The following is a 17,766-nucleotide window of genomic DNA, read 5'->3' as shown; positions in this document are numbered from 1 at the left end:
GAAACAAATTGATTGCCCGACTGGCATTTCCGAATAATGGAAAATCTTGACAGGGCTATAAGGCCAACCGGCTTAAGCGGAGAACACACACAAATTTTCTATTCTTTCTCCAATGGATTTTTGCCATTTCCCCAGCAATATCACAGGGATATATTTGGTGCCAGAAGCCGGAGGAGGATGAACTCACAGCCTAGCTGGGGCCTGCATAAACACTTGTTTAGCCCGAAGTGCATTTGTTTGCCATGTCGATACCAACTGAAAAACTCTGGGGGAAAAGAGTGCAAGCGGCCAGAGCTTTTTCCAGACAGACAAAGTTAGTGACATGCTCGATTTTATTTATTTCTTCCAGCAACTTGAGGGGACTAGCAACCAAATCCAAATCCCGAGCTCGTGCCCGAGCTCTGAGCTCTCGAACTTTGCTCGGTCAGCGGCAGTCGAAATGTTCATTAAAATGCAATTGAACTTTTGCGATGACGCATGTCGAGCGCCGGTTGCCAGTTGCAAGTTGCATTCGAATTTCAATTACTCGGCTGCCACCTGGGGAAATGGGACAAAATCGCATTAAAGTCAGCTCGAAGTGAATGATGATTTTGTGGCCATTTTGATGCTGCTCCAACGCCGTAAAAACTTTGCACTCGCTGGCCAATTCGCAGCCGTTTCGGTTCTTTCTTTCTTTCCTTGGAAAACTTCGAACTTTACCCCGGCTTGTCTTAATGACTTTGAAATTGTTGGCCATGTGTGACGGTGGTTCTCCTCGACGTGGCCAGGATGCCACAAGGATGGGGACCGCAACAGGCACGTTTACTTCTACAATGCCGGTGCAGCTGCACCACCACAATGATCTCAATTTACGTGATGGCCGCCCCTCAATGCGCTTGATTGCAACAGAGTTTCTTTAACTTTTCCGCCAACCGTTCGACATTAAGCAACTCTCACACAGGTGATCAGAGATGTCCCATTTTCTAGCCACATCTAGCTATTTTGGAGAACTTTTACTATACGATTAAAGCTGTGTTTCGAAATAATCTTATGAATAATGTTAAATCCAAATAAAGGTAATTACAAAAACCATCAAAGTTTCAGCTACTTTTTGATACCTGCAGATGACAGCACTGCAACTGAAAGATAGCCGAAGGTGTATGAGGAGATGGGAAAGCTTTTAGTGGACTCCAGTGACAAGGATTGAGGCTGAAACGTTAGATGAAGCTGGCTGCTGGCCATGCGTCAAGTATTACGCATACGCAACGTGTGACACGGCAGAGCAGAAAGCCATCAAATCATAATTGAGGCGCCCCGGCTGTCCATCAATAAAGTCAGCCGAGAGTGCGACGATGACGACGGACCAAATGACAGGCGAACCTGGACGGATCTGGATAAGTGCAGTAATAAAAGTGGGAAATTATTGATGCGCTTTGCTATGGAGCATCCACAAAAAGTGTGAGCTTACTGGCACTGGAAAGAGATACAACTTTAAGGGCACAATGAAATCAATCAGGAAAATGCCCGCCCCAGGGCACTCAGATCCCTTGGGTGATGAAAAGACTCCAGCAAAAAGGTTTTTGCATAACGTGTTTGGAATATCTCAAGTGGCTTTCCCTAAGTTCGCTTTCTTTGACAAGGTCTTTATTTACCTAAACCTAATTACCAGCTGAAATACTGCCCTACTTTTCCTTTTCAGCCACGAACAGATGTAACAATAACTTGACACTCAGCTGGCAATTTGAAGAGATTTTCCTTTAAACAGGCACAAAATATAACAAATGTTTCGTTATTGCCACATCATAATACCCTCTTATGTTGGCAGCTCTCTGTTTATTGGGACACAAAACAAACACTTGATGTCATGTTATGTAATTCATATTTTTACAGAACAATGCGGCCTTGTTATTTGGCCAACATGGCGTATAAATGTTCAAGTACTTCATTCAATTACAAGTGTGACATGGCATTTGGCAATTAATTAGTACTGCTGCAGAATTCTTAAAGAGAAATTCCATTACTACGGCTTTCTGAAGCCCGTTCTCTGTTTCGAAAAAAAAACCAAGAAATGTCGATGCAAATCTCAGCTGGGAGCAAAGGAAACTCTGAAATAACTGAAAGACCAGAAAGACTGGAAAGGAAAACAGAACGTAATTGACAGGATAACTAGCAGGCTAGCAAGTCAAAGGCCAAGATAAGCTACAGAAAGTCCACCCAAATTAAAGTCTTAGTTTCAGCAAAGAGAACTATTTAAATGAGGACGAACAAATAGAGGAAATCGCGCCAGTTTGGACAGTTTTGGGTAACCCACCTCTCGCTTATTATCAACAGAAAATTGTTATGAAAATGACAGTCGCAAAGAGATGGTTATAAAAAATAGTGACCCAAAATGGTAAAAATAGAAAAAACATGGCACATGGCATGGAAATGGGAGCGGCAGCAGAGTTGTCAACTTTTCCGCACACATAACCGGGGGCTGAAACCACACAAACAGATGGGTACATGTGTGTGCTCCTAATACGAACATTGGGCGAGGACACGTAATCAGGATTAAAACATAAATTTTAATTAAAATCCCAGCCACAGTCTTGGCGCTACCAAAATTTGCTTGCTCAATGCTGGGTGGAGTGGGAAAAGCGTTTGCCAAACTAAAAATGGAATTAATTTACATGAAATGTACATTTTGATTACAATTATGAAGACAAGATTACAAGATTAGATTTTCACGGCGATCGCAAATATAAATAAGCAAGAATTAATTCGCAAGTCCGTAAGCAAATGTGTTGCGAAACAAAAAGGGAAACCCACACGAAAGCAGACAGAATAATATTATGATTGCGCCTTCTCCAGACGCCATCAATATCCCAGCGAACAGACACTCCATAAATATTGGTCTACACTCCAAGATGGCCCAAAGGCAGAGACAATACAGACTTAGCCTACGGTCCAGACAGGCCTCGATTTAATTCGATTTATGTAATAAAAAGATCCCAATGTAAGCACTCCGGCAAATGCAAATTAGAACAAATAAATTTGGCAAACAAATTGCAAACAAATTATGGCCACAATCATTTTCGTAATAATGGGAGGAAAATCAACTTGCCCAAGGCCGGGCGATGAGCAGAGGAATAAAACCGAACGAATTTACAAATTGATTGCGCTAATTTCGTAGGTCGAGATAGGCACAGCCATTAAATTTGGACAGCGATGCAGGGAATGAAAATAACTTAAAGGAAAAGCGTATTAAATGGATTTACGGGTGTGCACTTTCACTTCCAAATTGATTAGATCAAATTCAAAAGTGTTTGTTTAATAAATAAAATAAATCTTTGGAGAAACAGGACTTAGTCAGACTTACTTTCAGGACACCACTATATCTGATACATAATTACAAAATATTGATAGTGATTGACAGACTAACTTAAAGTTGTTAGTAGTTACATTTCTCCATTCAAATGGCCACTCGATGTAACTTTAATTACAGGCCCTAACAGCTGTAACTAAACCCCGAACAGTCTGGACATTCCCTCTGCCATTCCATCCACAGGCGACAGTCATGGCTCTTAACACCCGATTCAAGGATACTGCCACTTAGCCAGTTGTTTGTGGACTCCTCGGACAGAATCCGGACAGGAGCAAGGTGTCTGTGGCGACTGAGTAAACAGAGCTATCAGTTACACCACGGGAGCTTTGGGGTTGTGGGATTCCAGGGGAGTCTTTGGGGTTCGGACACTGGGATTCTTTCCACACAATGGTATGTGTAATTTGTATTACCTGAAGGGCCCATTTACCTATAAAAGGACGCCTGCTTATGCGTGTGTGTGTGTGTGTGTGCGTGGGTCGTAAGGCATTTCTAATTATGCAAAAGCCAGCAGCTTGGCGATGCGTTAATGGGCCGCCCACCATCCACTCACTAACCCATCCAAGGACAACACGTGCCCCGTTTGAAAACAAAAATAGGAGGGTTTCGGGAAAGCGGATAAAGGGCTGCGCCTTTTTGCCAGTAACTAACAAGTTTGCTCTTTGCAATTAATGTCAAGACTTTAAGAGCCCAAATCTGAGCCTCAAGCCATTTGCCCTTAACGACTACCAGATTTGTCATTATGCATATTTAATATTTTATGTTTACTTCCCGGACCCCAACTAATGGCTTGTCCCAGTGACCTTAACTATTTGCATGCCACTAACAACCCAACATGTTCGAGGCTGCAGCCAAGGGCGAACATGTTCGATATGTGGGTTGGGTTCTGTTAAGAGGAAGTAGCTGTTAAAAAGGAGTTTCTAAGACGTAACATATATTTAACAACAATTTATTAAAAATTCGAATATTAGTAAATTGCACAGTGCAGAACCACAACTCCCACACCACGAGTCATAATGAAAAGCACTTGTCACTTTGATTAAAGCCAGCAAATCCATCTCGAATCATCTTAAATTTATTTTGAGCTTTGTCCAAAGCCCGGGATATATTTTATTTAACAGTTCATTGCCCTGCGGGTCGGGGCATGCCAATCAAATGAATGCCAAGCTCTGAAAAATTACTTTTCTCATTTGATTAATAACCTGGTGAACAATGCGTGGCCGGGGCCTAAAGACTTTTGGCCAAAAGTGCTCATAATAGTCTTGGTCTTGTGGTGCTGGCATATTCTGCGGTTGCCAACGAGTTGGGCGGGTTGAAGGACCGGCACTTTAATTAGGGAAACACAATTAGAAATTCCCGAGAAGGGTGCGCACGGGTTTTACGATCAAATCCGGGCTTAAATTTTAAATTAAGATTGGAAAATCCTGGCGAGACCAGCAGAAAATTGTATCTTAAAGGGGGAACCAGATGATGAGAACGATGATAATGATGACGATAAAAGTTGTGGGCGAACGAGCAGTTCCTTGGCTTGGCTTTTTTCTAGTTCCTTTTCCAGTGGGGATTTTCCTAAGGACACGACACTTTACGTGACTTCCTTAACATAAACAATTTGTTTGGAGGTCTTCTCTGAATTTCGGCTTAATGCCAGGATGAATGGGCAGGGCCGTCGTGCCTTTGTTTAGTTTATGGCCCGGTTCACAGGACAAGAACAACGACAGACTTCCGGTCCGCTAATGCCGGAGACAACTCAAGAATTTCGCTTTTCCGGCCTAGGATGGTGGGTGGACGGACATGGAAAAACGAATGCGACCCTTGACAGCTGACGGACAAACGTTTTCCCCACCACGATGCCATAACAAGCTGATAAACTTCGGACATATTTCCCTGTACTTGGCCACTTGACACTGGACTCAAGTCCCGAGTCCTGACTCTTGAGTCTGGAGTCTGGAGTGCTGAGCACGGGGCATAAAACGTTTAAAGCCCGCAAATAAACCCTGCGAATTAATACTCAAACTAGTCGAGAACTTCTTGCCAGAACTTCTTTGGGCCACTTCCGAGCAGGCAGCTTCCGCATAAAGATAACATAACAACGACTAAGTGTGCGAGTATCTTTTGTGCATCCTTGGGCCCATCCTAACATTTCCTTTTTGGCTGCAATTGCCAGCACACAGGCGAACGCCATTGCCAGATCCTGTTGGCCATAAATGAAGCAGCCAGTGGGGAGAACTTGGCTACCCTTTGACTAACCTATGCTAAAATATCAAAGGGATGTTTAATATCTGAGATAAGCTGTGGGATACAAAAGCAGGTATGCCACATTTTAAGTTTGTATAGTTTATAGTAATTAGTAAGACCTTAATTTCTGTATTCAACATACCGAACTAATCCGAATATCTCTGAGGATAATCCACTGGTAACCCATGACTTGGCCACTTTATCTGTAACCTCTTAGTGGCCAACACTGATGTCAGGACCGGCGGCAAGGCCCTCGTGCCGCCTTCTTTTCCTTGGTCCTGCCCTGCAGCAGTGGCAGTAGAACAGTGGAACTAACGTCATAATCAAAGTGCCTGAACCTTGAACCAGTCGCACAATAAAAGTAAATGTCCCAGGGAACAAGGAGCAAGGAGCTGCAAAAACAAAACATGGCTAAACAATGTCCTGGCTAGTCGGGAACAATTGTTTAACTGTGTGATATGCCGCAGCTTGTGTGCTCATAAAAAGAGCATAAACATTTTTATGGCTTTCCCCTTTTTTCCTTTTTTCCACTTTTCCCCCGATGTACCATGCAGCATTAGATGGCGCTCAAATTGTTGCAAATTAGATGTACTTAAAAGCGAGTGGCCTAATGGAATATATTTAATGCGCTTTTTGTTCTACATTTTGATTATTTATTTGCCTCTTTTTTTTTTTACAAATGCGAAAGTGCTTTGGGGGCAGTTCAACAAGTTCTACATTAAGTTTATACTTGAAAGTGACTTTGCTAAACTATTCCTGATGGCAACTTAAATGGCTCGTAAATAAATATTTGTCCCAGATTTCCGATTTACTATACGGATATATTAAAGGCTATTTAATGAAGACCAAACATTTTTTCCTTCTCTGCCTACGTGCCTTTGTATAAATCACATTCTGCTGCTTTTTTTTCATTTACTTCATGGGTAATAAATCATCTTTTTTGCCATTTTCGATTTGTCTTCATATACAAATAGCAAACAAAAGTTTCCCATTTGAAAAAAGAGAGCAGAGCTAACGAAAAAATGTTTATCCATTGGGTAAACAATGACTAAACCGAACTGAGTGACTGGGGCAAAATTCTGGGCTAAGCTTATTAATGTTAGATAGCAAAGGAAGTTGCAAAGAAAGCCTTATATAACATTTGTTATCTTGGCATTTGTTTGGCTTAGCAAAGCTAAACAAATTGCATAGAGCAAGACCTACAGTTTAGTATTTATTTTCTCAAATTATTAATTTAAACTGTCCCTGATTAAGTTCTACTTAAACTTGATCTCAAGCAATTTGATTATTCGATTGTTGTTAAATTGTTTACCTACCCAAAACTAATTAGGCAACCTCAGGATGCACTGCATATGGCCAGGGACTGCCAGTCCTCGTCCTTAGCTCCCTTGTCGAATGCACTGTAGGCCTGGGAATATCCTTGTGTGGTGATTAGTCCACATATGCACATGTGCACCCTGAGGCCCAATCATCAGGCGCACTTGAGCGACGTGTTATGTTGCGATTTATAATCTTCAAATTACCAGAGCTGTTTGTTCAATATTCAACAGCACCGCCAGGCACACGAGCAAGTCCCTTACATTGCCACAAAAAGTGGTAGGAAATCGAGTCTGAAATTTCACTCCATCTCACTCAGGCAACATCTAGACAAAGGTTAATATTATTATCTAATTTTAAATTCTTGTTAAACATTTTATAAGCTAAAACAGACTTACATCTATTTCTGATGCGTAACTTAAGATTTCATAGAAACATCCTTGATTTTCCACTTCATTTTCTGGCAGTGCAGCGGCGAATGCTTAATATGCATGAAGCTGTCTGTTTCGGGGATATTTAAAGACCATCAAAATGAAGATGAGAGTGGCGGCGCCGAGCGACGGGACGTGGGAACTTAAAATGCCGGCAACGTAAGTAAAGTCGGGCATATCTCATGACCGCCAACCACTCAAAGTTCCGGGAGATTCGGGGGCACGGAGAAGCCAAGTGAACAAAATGGGCAAAAAGGGTGGCGCATAAAGACAAATTGCATAAAGGATAAAGAAGACGAAGAAGGGATGGTATGGGTTGGGATGGGCTGGGCCAAAGGATGAGAACTGCAGCGAAAGGACGCCTGTCTCTCTATGCCAGGATGATTGGCACTGTGTGTGAGTATCTGTGTGAATGCGAATGGCCGGGCCAAGAGGCAAAATCGCTGAAAACGTAAAACCAACGAGCGCCAAGATTTAGCGGCCACCCAACGTACGATTGGGGTGTCGTCAGTAAGCCAGGGCCAAGCTGCCACTTTCCAGTGCTGCCAACTAAGAGTTGTAAAGGACTGAATGATGAATCAAAAACATCCTCAAATAGGTAAGTTAAATTAAAGGAAAATACTACGAAATGTTAAGAATCATAAAGCCTTACTAACTGTTTTTGCCAAAGACTCTTAAAATCGGTAAATTGAGGCTTAAAACCATTATGGAAGGATGCATTTTTGTTATGATAAAAGGTTTAATTTTAGTGTGTTAAAACTTCTGGCTAAAAGGCGGCCGAAGTAGCAACACTGCCCCTGTTGTTGCCGACATTCATTGCGAAATCCGCAGCGTAATTGACATTTGATTAACGCATAGCTCAGCCCCTGCCCTCCCCATTTCCCTGCCCCCGGATTGGGCTCTCCAGATAGAGACAAAAGCGCAAAGAGCAACGTTAATCACATCGGCAACCCGAAACCGACTCAGATAAATTGAAAGCCAAACGGAACGGAGAGTCCTTCGGTGCGCCGGAAATTTCACTTACGATTACTTACATCACACGCCCTTGTCCTGGCCAAAGTCACCATTTTAATGAGTTTAATGGCCCTGCGGCGTAATGATATGAAGCACACTAAATGGCATTTTAATGGCCGCAAATGTTTTTTAATTACATCAATGTCAGGGTAACGCCATTTTATTGCATTACATTCAATATAAATTTGCACAGCGAAATAATGAGATTCATTTTAAACTCACTTTTAAGTTCAAGCGAAGGCAGCAGATATTTAATATTGTGGGTTCTGGGTAATACTATTTTCTATATTCTATACCCAAAGAGTAATAGGTTCCTCCCTCTCTTGCCACAGTTCAAATACTCTGCCTTTCCATTTTTCATTTTTGAAAAACTCGCCATTGTTGGCGCTCGCATATGGAAACATTTGCACTTTAACTGTGTTGATCTTGTGGTGAAACATGCTGAAAAAAGGCCGACAAAAAATGTGTAACTATTATTTATAGTTCAACAGAATGTCTGAGGGTGTGGCCTCTTTCTTCTTTTTTTTAGCCATTTTGCTTATCGGTATCTGCAGTCCAGTCCGGCTGTGGGTGTAATAACAAACAACAAGAGCAGGAAGCGGTTTTTCGGTGATGTCGACGACTTGCATTGGGTCAGCGGCGGCCGCTTGGCCATTCAGCCAAAAAATGGGAGCAATTTTTCAAAAGCGGAAACGCTTGTTTACTTGCCTCGACCAGAAACAAACCGGAAGAGCCATCGTGAACCCATCTATATCTATAGCCATATAGCCATTGCATCAGCCGGATCTGTCCAGACTGTCCCTGTCCCTGTATCTGAACCCGAGACTGAGTCCGAGTCCGAGTCCGTTCCGCAAATGTATTTCCAGCGATGCCAATGCCAAAATTCAATGTGGTTTTCACCCGAAATGCGGTAACTCGCCTTCTTCTCCGCGTCGTCCTTGTCGTTTTTGTGTCCTGGCGGCATTAAAGGTCGATATTTAATTAAAAGTTGCAATTAGTAAATGGAGTTTTTCCCTCGCTCAGCTGACAAAAACTTTTGATATATTGTTCTGTATGGTCGGTGCGTTGTAAATCAGGCGTTAGCCATTAAAGCATTATTTAAGCTTGATTTTGGCCGAGTAAACAGCAATCGCTGGCTACCACTCCATAAATACTTAATAAAGGTTTGTGATTTTTAATGATTTTCGTTATGAATTAACCGCGGGAGTAAATTATGGCCGAGATAATTGAATTTTAATTACACAATCGGTGGGGATTTTTTGATTAAAATCATTCTTGATACGATTTATCAGAAAAAAACGTAACAGCTGGCCAAAGCTTTTCATGGAAAGCAATAAAAATTTTCTCCATTTTCTAACAATAACCACAAAACACACACGTCACTTCCGCCTGTGACACAGCACATATTTTCGCTGATATTAATAAATATAATAGCTTGTTTTTTGTTTTCTAAAAAACACAGGCTTGCGGTGGATCGATCGGATTAAATTGAAATGGGCGAGTTTTTATTTGCTCTTCAAAGAGCGCTTCGAAAGTTTATAGATTTTATTTACTTTTAGCAACATTTCAAACTATATTTGCAAACGAAGCTACAAAGTTAATAAATCTGTGTCTGATTTGTTCTTCCCATTTTAATTTAAACTCAGTGCACGTCTTTGGGGATAAATCTGAAGCCATGTCGCGCACACGAAATATTAATTAGCATTGTGCTCTTGCTGTGCGGGCACAATGCTCTCAGCTCACTGAGTCCAGGTGATTAATATACACTATATACTATAAACTATAAAGGAAAGATGTTTCTGATTAACAGAATGCTTTGCATTTGATTGTTAATGGAAGCAGTGCCCCAAATTCATGCTCATTCAACCAGCTGGTAGTCTTCGTAGAGTAAAAATTCTTGTCTTTGTATGAATCCAACTTAACAGTGTGAGAAATAACTTAAGAGCCCTTCTAAATCTTTAAGTAAGCTCCTTAGAAATCGAAAATATCCTTATAATCGAGCGAACCAATCGACAAGCAAAAGCCAAGAGTTTCAGTCCTCGAATCTGACTATTATTTCTCTGTAATTTCCGTGACTTGTTAACTCAACGAAGACAATGCAACTTTAACAACTTGTCAAATAACCATTTACATACAGACGAACACACGTTTCCATATGCCACTTGCAATTTGCAACTTGCCACTGCCAACTGTGCAACGTGCACAAACATTTTCCTAACCCGAAAAGTATGCAATGGAAACGGAAGCTAACAAGTGGAAAAAACAAAGGCAAGCGGAAGAGCAGAAACTACTTGTACGGATCTAAGGAATATCTTTTATATATAGAGCAGATTGATTGTTCATATTTGTTGCCAGACAACAGACGATTTTGTTTCCACTCAGCTGAAAGCAGGCGGAAATGCAGATTATTATCGAGCGTAAGTAGGGAAATATTTTGCTTTGTTTTCCGCCAGAAAGTCTTTCGCCAAGTTAAGGCTTTTACAGCAGAACGTAGCTTGTATAATGAGGGCTGACTTGTGGAACTCAGGAAGAGCAAATCTGCCATTTAGTGACTCTTACTTTTAGGATCTCCTCCTGGATTGATGCCGTAAAATCCCAGCCCGTTGCCGTGACATTAATCTGAAAGGATAGCCCGGAACGTTGAAACACAAAGCTCCATGCAAAGTGCTTGACTTTCACTTTTTCACTCCCAAAAAAAAAACATAATAAAAAACACAATGTTGTCAAAGGGTTCATTTCGCAATGGTGGAAAACTTTTTCCTGCCCCGTCACAGTTGAAAAAGATTTCGAGTGTGACGATGCGATGGCCATTGATTAAATTAAAAGAACAAAAAAGGTGAGGGGGAAGTATAATTTCTGCAGGGTCAAGAGTAGAAGTTTTGGCCAACTTTCCCACAAGGTGGTAATCAATTTGTCATAAGATGTCAGGACTTGGCTTTGGGCACGTCCACTAGCCAAAGTTCTTACGGAATGGTCTCAATGGCCGGGTATAAAAATAAAATTGAATTTTTATTTATTTTGGACCTCGGAAGAGGGTGCCCCTCAAGTCAAGGTAAGCGCTTATAAAATATTTAGTGACAAGCTCAGCACAAACACCAAAGTTGCCATAGGCCCCAAACATCCTATATCCTATATCTATATAGTATGTGTGCAAACAAGGGATGGCGAGTGTGTCAACACAATCAGCATAATAACTGAGGGTCGAACACCCCCGCCACTCAAGGGCTGCAATAAAAGTGGATTAAATGTAAACATGTGTGAGATTGCCTCGGCCCCGGCGTTTCCTTAAGCCCCAAAGGACCCTCAGTCTCACAGACCCACAGACCATCAGTCCCTCAGACGAATTGATCCCAATGCCATTGGCATTACCCGTGGCCAAGTCAATGCCTAATGACTTCGGTCACATGCCGAATTAGGCAGGACAAATGACATCCTAGCAATCTCGGGTTACCGGTTTAAGTGCGCATTTGTCCCCGGATGGGTCAACCTTTTGCCCAACTTATTGTGCCCATAAATGGGGGCAGAGAAATGGCCCCGGATATCTTTGTGTGTTGCCAGCAAATTAAATGTACTTAAAATAAATTATTTAAATCTTAATCTTGCCAAAGGACCAAAGTTTCGGCAAAGGCGTGTGCGAATATTACGAATTAACATTGAGCCTCATAGGAAATAGCATAGGAAAGTTAATCCAAAAGTTAACTCATCATTAAAATGGCCCAAAACTAAGATAGCATTTTTTCAGCTTAACAGAAAAATAAACCACAAATTCAAAATTGAAAGAAAATCAAAATTAAACTTAATATTGTGCCAAGCTATTATCAAGCCCCTTGACCTATCCTTAAGACAACTCCCAAGAAGTTTCCCTTGCGTGATCAAAAGTATTTATTGGCCATCATTTTGGGGTAAGCCACGAAAGCAGCTTCCCTCTCAATGATTAGATTTTCCCGATAATGTGCCGGTGCGCCCCAAGGTGAATTTCCCCTAATTTAATTAACACGCCCTTTGTTTTTTCCTTCGACTCGTTTCCGCAAAGAAATGAACAGCCAAAAACACAAAGCCAAACCAAACAAAGGCGGCGGCAAAGGAAACCCGAATACTCAAGGGGGAAAATGGATGTGGAAAATGGCGGGGAAGTCGAGACAATAAAACGCTTTTTTATGGCTCTTTTAAATGCTTCGCTCGAAGACATTAAAAAGTCTTCAAAGTTGGTGCAAAAGTTTTCCCTCATTGTGTTCCATTGTTTTTCCGGCGGCGGAGGGGCTGGCGAAAAGAAGTCGCCAGTTTGACTTGAACTCGTCATGAATAATGGTAATTATGAAATTGGACCTAGCTCTGGTATAATCCTTCGAGTGCAGTGAACTCTTGTCCTGGTCCGGAGTAAACCAAATGGCCAAAATCAGTTTAGCCACTGAATTGCTCGCACTGAATGAAATTCCCAACTCGCCAAGCTCATCATTGGCGCCATTTTGCGGCGCTCCTTGGTCCTTTGGTCCTTTGGCATTCGGCTGACAGCCACCAGAGCCCCCGAGAAATTGCAAGAAAAGTTTTCCGCCTCCTCCATGTACAAAGGCCAGCTACTGTCTGCCTGTTTTATTCTTCGGGCGCGAAATGCATGTCAGAGCTGTCAGCGGAAAAGTCCGGGGGAAAACTCGAGACCCGAGACTGGAAACTGGAGACTCGAGTGTTTTCCCACGACTAAAGTGCAAATTTAAGTTTTTCACGTTGAGTAAAATACGGCTAGCAGGCCATCAGGCTATCAGGGTAGCAGGAATTAAATTTTCATTTGCTTTAATTGGTTCCGGCCAAGAAGTTTCTGTTTTTCGCCCTTGGGCGTGCAAGGAAAATAATTCTACCAAATGCCAGAATATTTTATGAAACTTTAAAGCAGTTTTTGTGCAAATTGAATTAAGAGAATAAAATTCACATTTTCGCTTCTATTAATAAGAATATACCCAAAAAAGTATGTTTCTAGCATCAATATTTTATGAAAAACAGAAATATGAACCCCTGAAATTTATATTTAAGGTTTTAACGACAAGAATAAAACCTTTCCATGATTTTTATTCGCTGTTAGACAGCCACATGGATTCTGTAGCGTGAAAAATAAAAACAAAAGCGATATTTTTATTGAAATTTAAACCAATTTTACGGTTTTTCAAAAACATGACCACAAAAATATATTCAAAAATCTGTTTTGATTTTTTCAGCTCGTGTGTGAATGCAGATTGAGTCATATTAAAAAGTGCATCACTCAATTAGAATTATTTATTGAATAACCAACGATGTTTGGACTAAAATTGGAACATATGAATATTCTATAAAATCATTTTAATTAATTTTAAAGTTGCAAATGCCATCCTGGGAGAAAGAACAGTTGTTTTCGGAGGAAATAAGATAACTTCTCCGATATTAAAGTCACTTGTTTGACAATTTTGTGACAACGGAATAAGCTCTTCAAGTACACTCCACTTGAGTCGCAGAGCGAGGAGATATTTTATGAAAATATATTTTTGTTTTAGCCAAAATCCCAGGGGTTGCAGTTCAGGGTCTGCAATTGTTTTGCAATTTCATTTCTGCTTTCTTTGTTGGCTCTCAACTTTTGGCTCTACTTTTCCGATGGGTTCTTATTTTATTTTTATCCCAGCAAATCTTTAAGCCTGAAAGAGCGTCTTAAACTTTCAGCTTGCTTGCGAGAAAAAAGAGATATAAAATAAATAATTACCCTCTTCAATTTGCATGGCAATGTCGCCAAGTTCTCGACCAAAACTACCAAATAAATATTACCATAGCTAGGCAAATTTTCAACAACCGGAGACAACTTCATCCAGCGATTGTGCAAATTGTCCGTGTTCTTTCTGCTAACCGCATAAAATGTATGCAAAAGTAATTTACAAGACAATTTCGCTGTGGGAAACTTTCGACTTCTCAAAATGGAATAAACTCAAGACCTAATGGCACATTAATATTAAAGGAAAGTGCTGGAAAATATATGTGGACTCTTAATTAAACAGCGAAATTGTGACCACAAAATCCTCATTGATTTACTTAAGAGGGCGAATGTAAAACAATCTAATCCCGGTCGATGACGAGGGTTGCGACAATAATTCGACACAGTTTTAATTAAAACCCAACTAGCATGGAGTTCTTCATGGACTGCAAATGCCAGTCATCCTTTGGCCCCGGAATTTGGATATTTGGCTGGGAATTTGGCCTCCTGCAAAACAGGCAGTTAGAGTACGCCAACGTATAGTTTCGAGGCAAAAGCAAATGCAATTTTGTGGCCAACACAACGTGTCCCGGCCCAATGCCATTGCCGCTGCCATTGCATTTGGATACTGCTGTTGATGTTTGTTTATAGCAACGCCTTTCATTAGTGGCCAACTTGATGGCACGATGTCGGCTGTGCCCGTCAGTATTATGTCATTTGTAGCCCGCGGCCTGACAGCACCGAAACGTATAGTAATTCAATGAAGTCTGTCTGGGAACTCGAAGTGCAGGATTCACTGGTTGAGGGGTTAACTATTTTGAGGTTGCTTTAAGGTTAAACAAATGCAGAAAACTTAAAAACTCTTTCATTTTTCATATAACAGCAAAGGTCGATAGCTAACTTACAGTTTTAAGCCTGAAAAAGTTGTATTTCGATATTTAAGTAATTAAATTATCATAAATTTCTTTCGATCTACCCTTTGGCAGCTGTATGTTATAGACATGACAGCAATCTCTATACTATTTAAGTGATTTTAATGGTTTTTTGTCCCTGGAAAGCTGGAAAAAATAGTCTCATAACTGTCATCGTATTGTTTTGGCTTCAATGAGCCGTAGACTCCTCGTCCGCTGAACTGCACACAAATATCCGTCGCCGCTTTCGGGTTTTCACTTCCGTATAAAAACCTTGACAAACTGTCCAGCTGCCTGCATTCATCCGGTTTGTCCATTCTTTGCAATCATTTATCTATCCAGGCGATGTGTTTCCTCGATGCAGGCCATTTAGCGAAAGGAAAAATGGTATTCATGCGCTGTTTCCCTGACTTTTGGTTTTCCAATTTCATACTTATTAAGGTTTTCTATATATATTTGTTGATGATAGAAAGAAATCTCCTACATCATATTGAAAATAGCTTTGTAAAGGTATACAGGGCATCCATAGTTTTTCCGTTAACAAAACAAACCCCCGGCTCTGTTTCCCTCCCAGGATTTCAGCTGGCAGTTTAATTGATTTCGATTGTTGCTCTTCCGTGGCTCTCATCGCAAACTCTCATTTCCATGCAACGTGCATTTTCCACGTTTTTTTCACCACTCGCAGCAATGGTCCATCGGACAAAAACTCATAACTGTCATTGTTATTGCTTCGACGAGGTCGCATTGTGTGCCAATACTTTGGATCAAATGAGGCGTAGGCCCGTCCCGCCTGATGAAGTCCACACAAATAGTATAGCCCGTGAAAAGGCAACGTGGACAAAAAGCGAAAAACTTTTGCCTCTGGTGTCTATCTGCCGTTTGTGGCAAGAGCCCATTTATCAGTCTCTGTGAAGTCGTTGAATGAAACTGTTTTGCTGCTGAATGCAATTTAGCGTGAAATAATAGTTTTTCTCCCACTTTTCTCTATGCACAAAAACTTTATGGTCGAAAGGGAGAGAATTCTAATATTTATGACCGCATAATTGCGGCTTAAAATTACTCCTCGAGCTGGGAAAACTCTTTTGCAGTCAACCCAATTCCTGTTTAACATTTTTTTCAGTTTATACTTTAACTTATGGCCAGATAATTGAGGCTTAAAAGGACTTCCCAATCCAGAAAATCCCTTCTAGTCCAAGGGTAATCCATCGGCTCACGGAATCCATCACAATGAAATCAGCCTAAGTAAAGAAAAGTGTTTTCCCCGCCACCAAGACAAAGTAGAAAAAAACGCAACAAAAAGACCAAAGGCTCACACACACACACACACACTCACACAAAACACTCACCGAAATTGGCCTGACTAATAACATTATTGAGTAGAAATGGCCGGAAAAAACGAAAAGAAAGGACTAAGCCGAAATGTGGTTCACGGCCCGAGGGCATTAGAAACCAATTTACTCGTGTGCGCGCCTAGAAAACGAGAAAAAATATAATCAAAATCAATTGTATTGGCAAAGAGAGGCCGAAAGGAAACCATTGAAAGCCAAACTTTGCGGCTTAGCAACGTTCTTCGATTCATTTTCTTATCGTTGGCTTTAATACGATTTTAATTAGAAATGAAAACTTTGTTTGCCCTCCTTCAGTTGGGCTACTCGGAAATCAGTGCTTAATTGGAGGCACTTTTAACGCTTGACTTGCTGGCAAACAGATTCACAAAGGTTGCCCCCGGTGACCTTTGCCCCCCGTCCACCGCCCCCCGCTGCCACAGGCTCCTTTGATTTTCCCACTGAAGTAGCATCTGTCAAATTAAAGTGCATTTAAATAGCCCAAAGGCTGGCTGGACATTAACGGCTCCGAATGGCTTTCGGCCAAGTCCCTGGTCTCCTGTCAATGCCAATGATGATGAGGGTTTAACCCTTTATCGACATGGAATTATACGGCCCGAAGAGGCTGGCAAAAAATGGAAATAAATTGCTGTAAATATCAAACAGCGACAGCAAACACATGTAATTTATTTATATATATATATATTTCTATATATATTTCACAACGTCCGTGGATTTTTATTTACATTTTTTACAAATTTTAAAATGGCCAGCAGTGCAATTTCAACGCTGCCTCTTTATGATTGCCAGACGGCAGCGACATGTGCGGTTTATGAATGTCATCCAGCGATCTTCCCTACCCAGACAGATATATATATATATATATATATATATGTGTATATGTATATGTAACAGAAAACAAACACGAACAAAGTGCCGTTTTGTGCAGTTTTTCGCATGAATCTCGGGCTTTTCCCTGTATGCATTTGAAGTTTAATTTAAAACTTTTTCCCACAAGATAAGATAAATCCCGTTGATGTTTTTCCGCCTGTGAGCCTGTGAACTTTAAATCAATATTTGCCGTGTAAATGGATGAATTTGTTAATTAACTTGGCGTTGACGCGCGTAAATATTTTGCATATCCGTGTAAGGCTTACCTGTTTGCGTTTCGAGGGGCATTATTTGGCTGTCAATAAGGAAGGCGGCTTATCGGATGCATTATGCAAATTACGCCAAAGACTGGGCTATTATTAGGCCAAACATAAACAACCTGAGCTGGAGGAAAATCACTTTGATACCCTATGACAGCTGGCAGTGCCCTGACCCCTTGGGCCACGCTAATTAGCCATCGAATTAAGCCAGTCAAATGCACTCGATACACAGCAGTTCAAGAGCCAACATTCGAGTCCGTAAATCAATAGCCCCCCGCAGAAGAACTTTGAACCGTTCAATCAAGCAGCCCATTCTCTGCTCAATTTAACTGCCA

This window comes from Drosophila eugracilis, unplaced genomic scaffold (genome assembly GCF_018153835.1).
Source record: "Drosophila eugracilis isolate 14026-0451.02 unplaced genomic scaffold, ASM1815383v1 contig_2152, whole genome shotgun sequence".
Classification (NCBI taxonomy): domain Eukaryota; kingdom Metazoa; phylum Arthropoda; class Insecta; order Diptera; family Drosophilidae; genus Drosophila; species Drosophila eugracilis.
The sequence above is the reverse complement of the archived record's forward strand: the minus strand, read 5'-3'. Positions refer to the sequence as shown.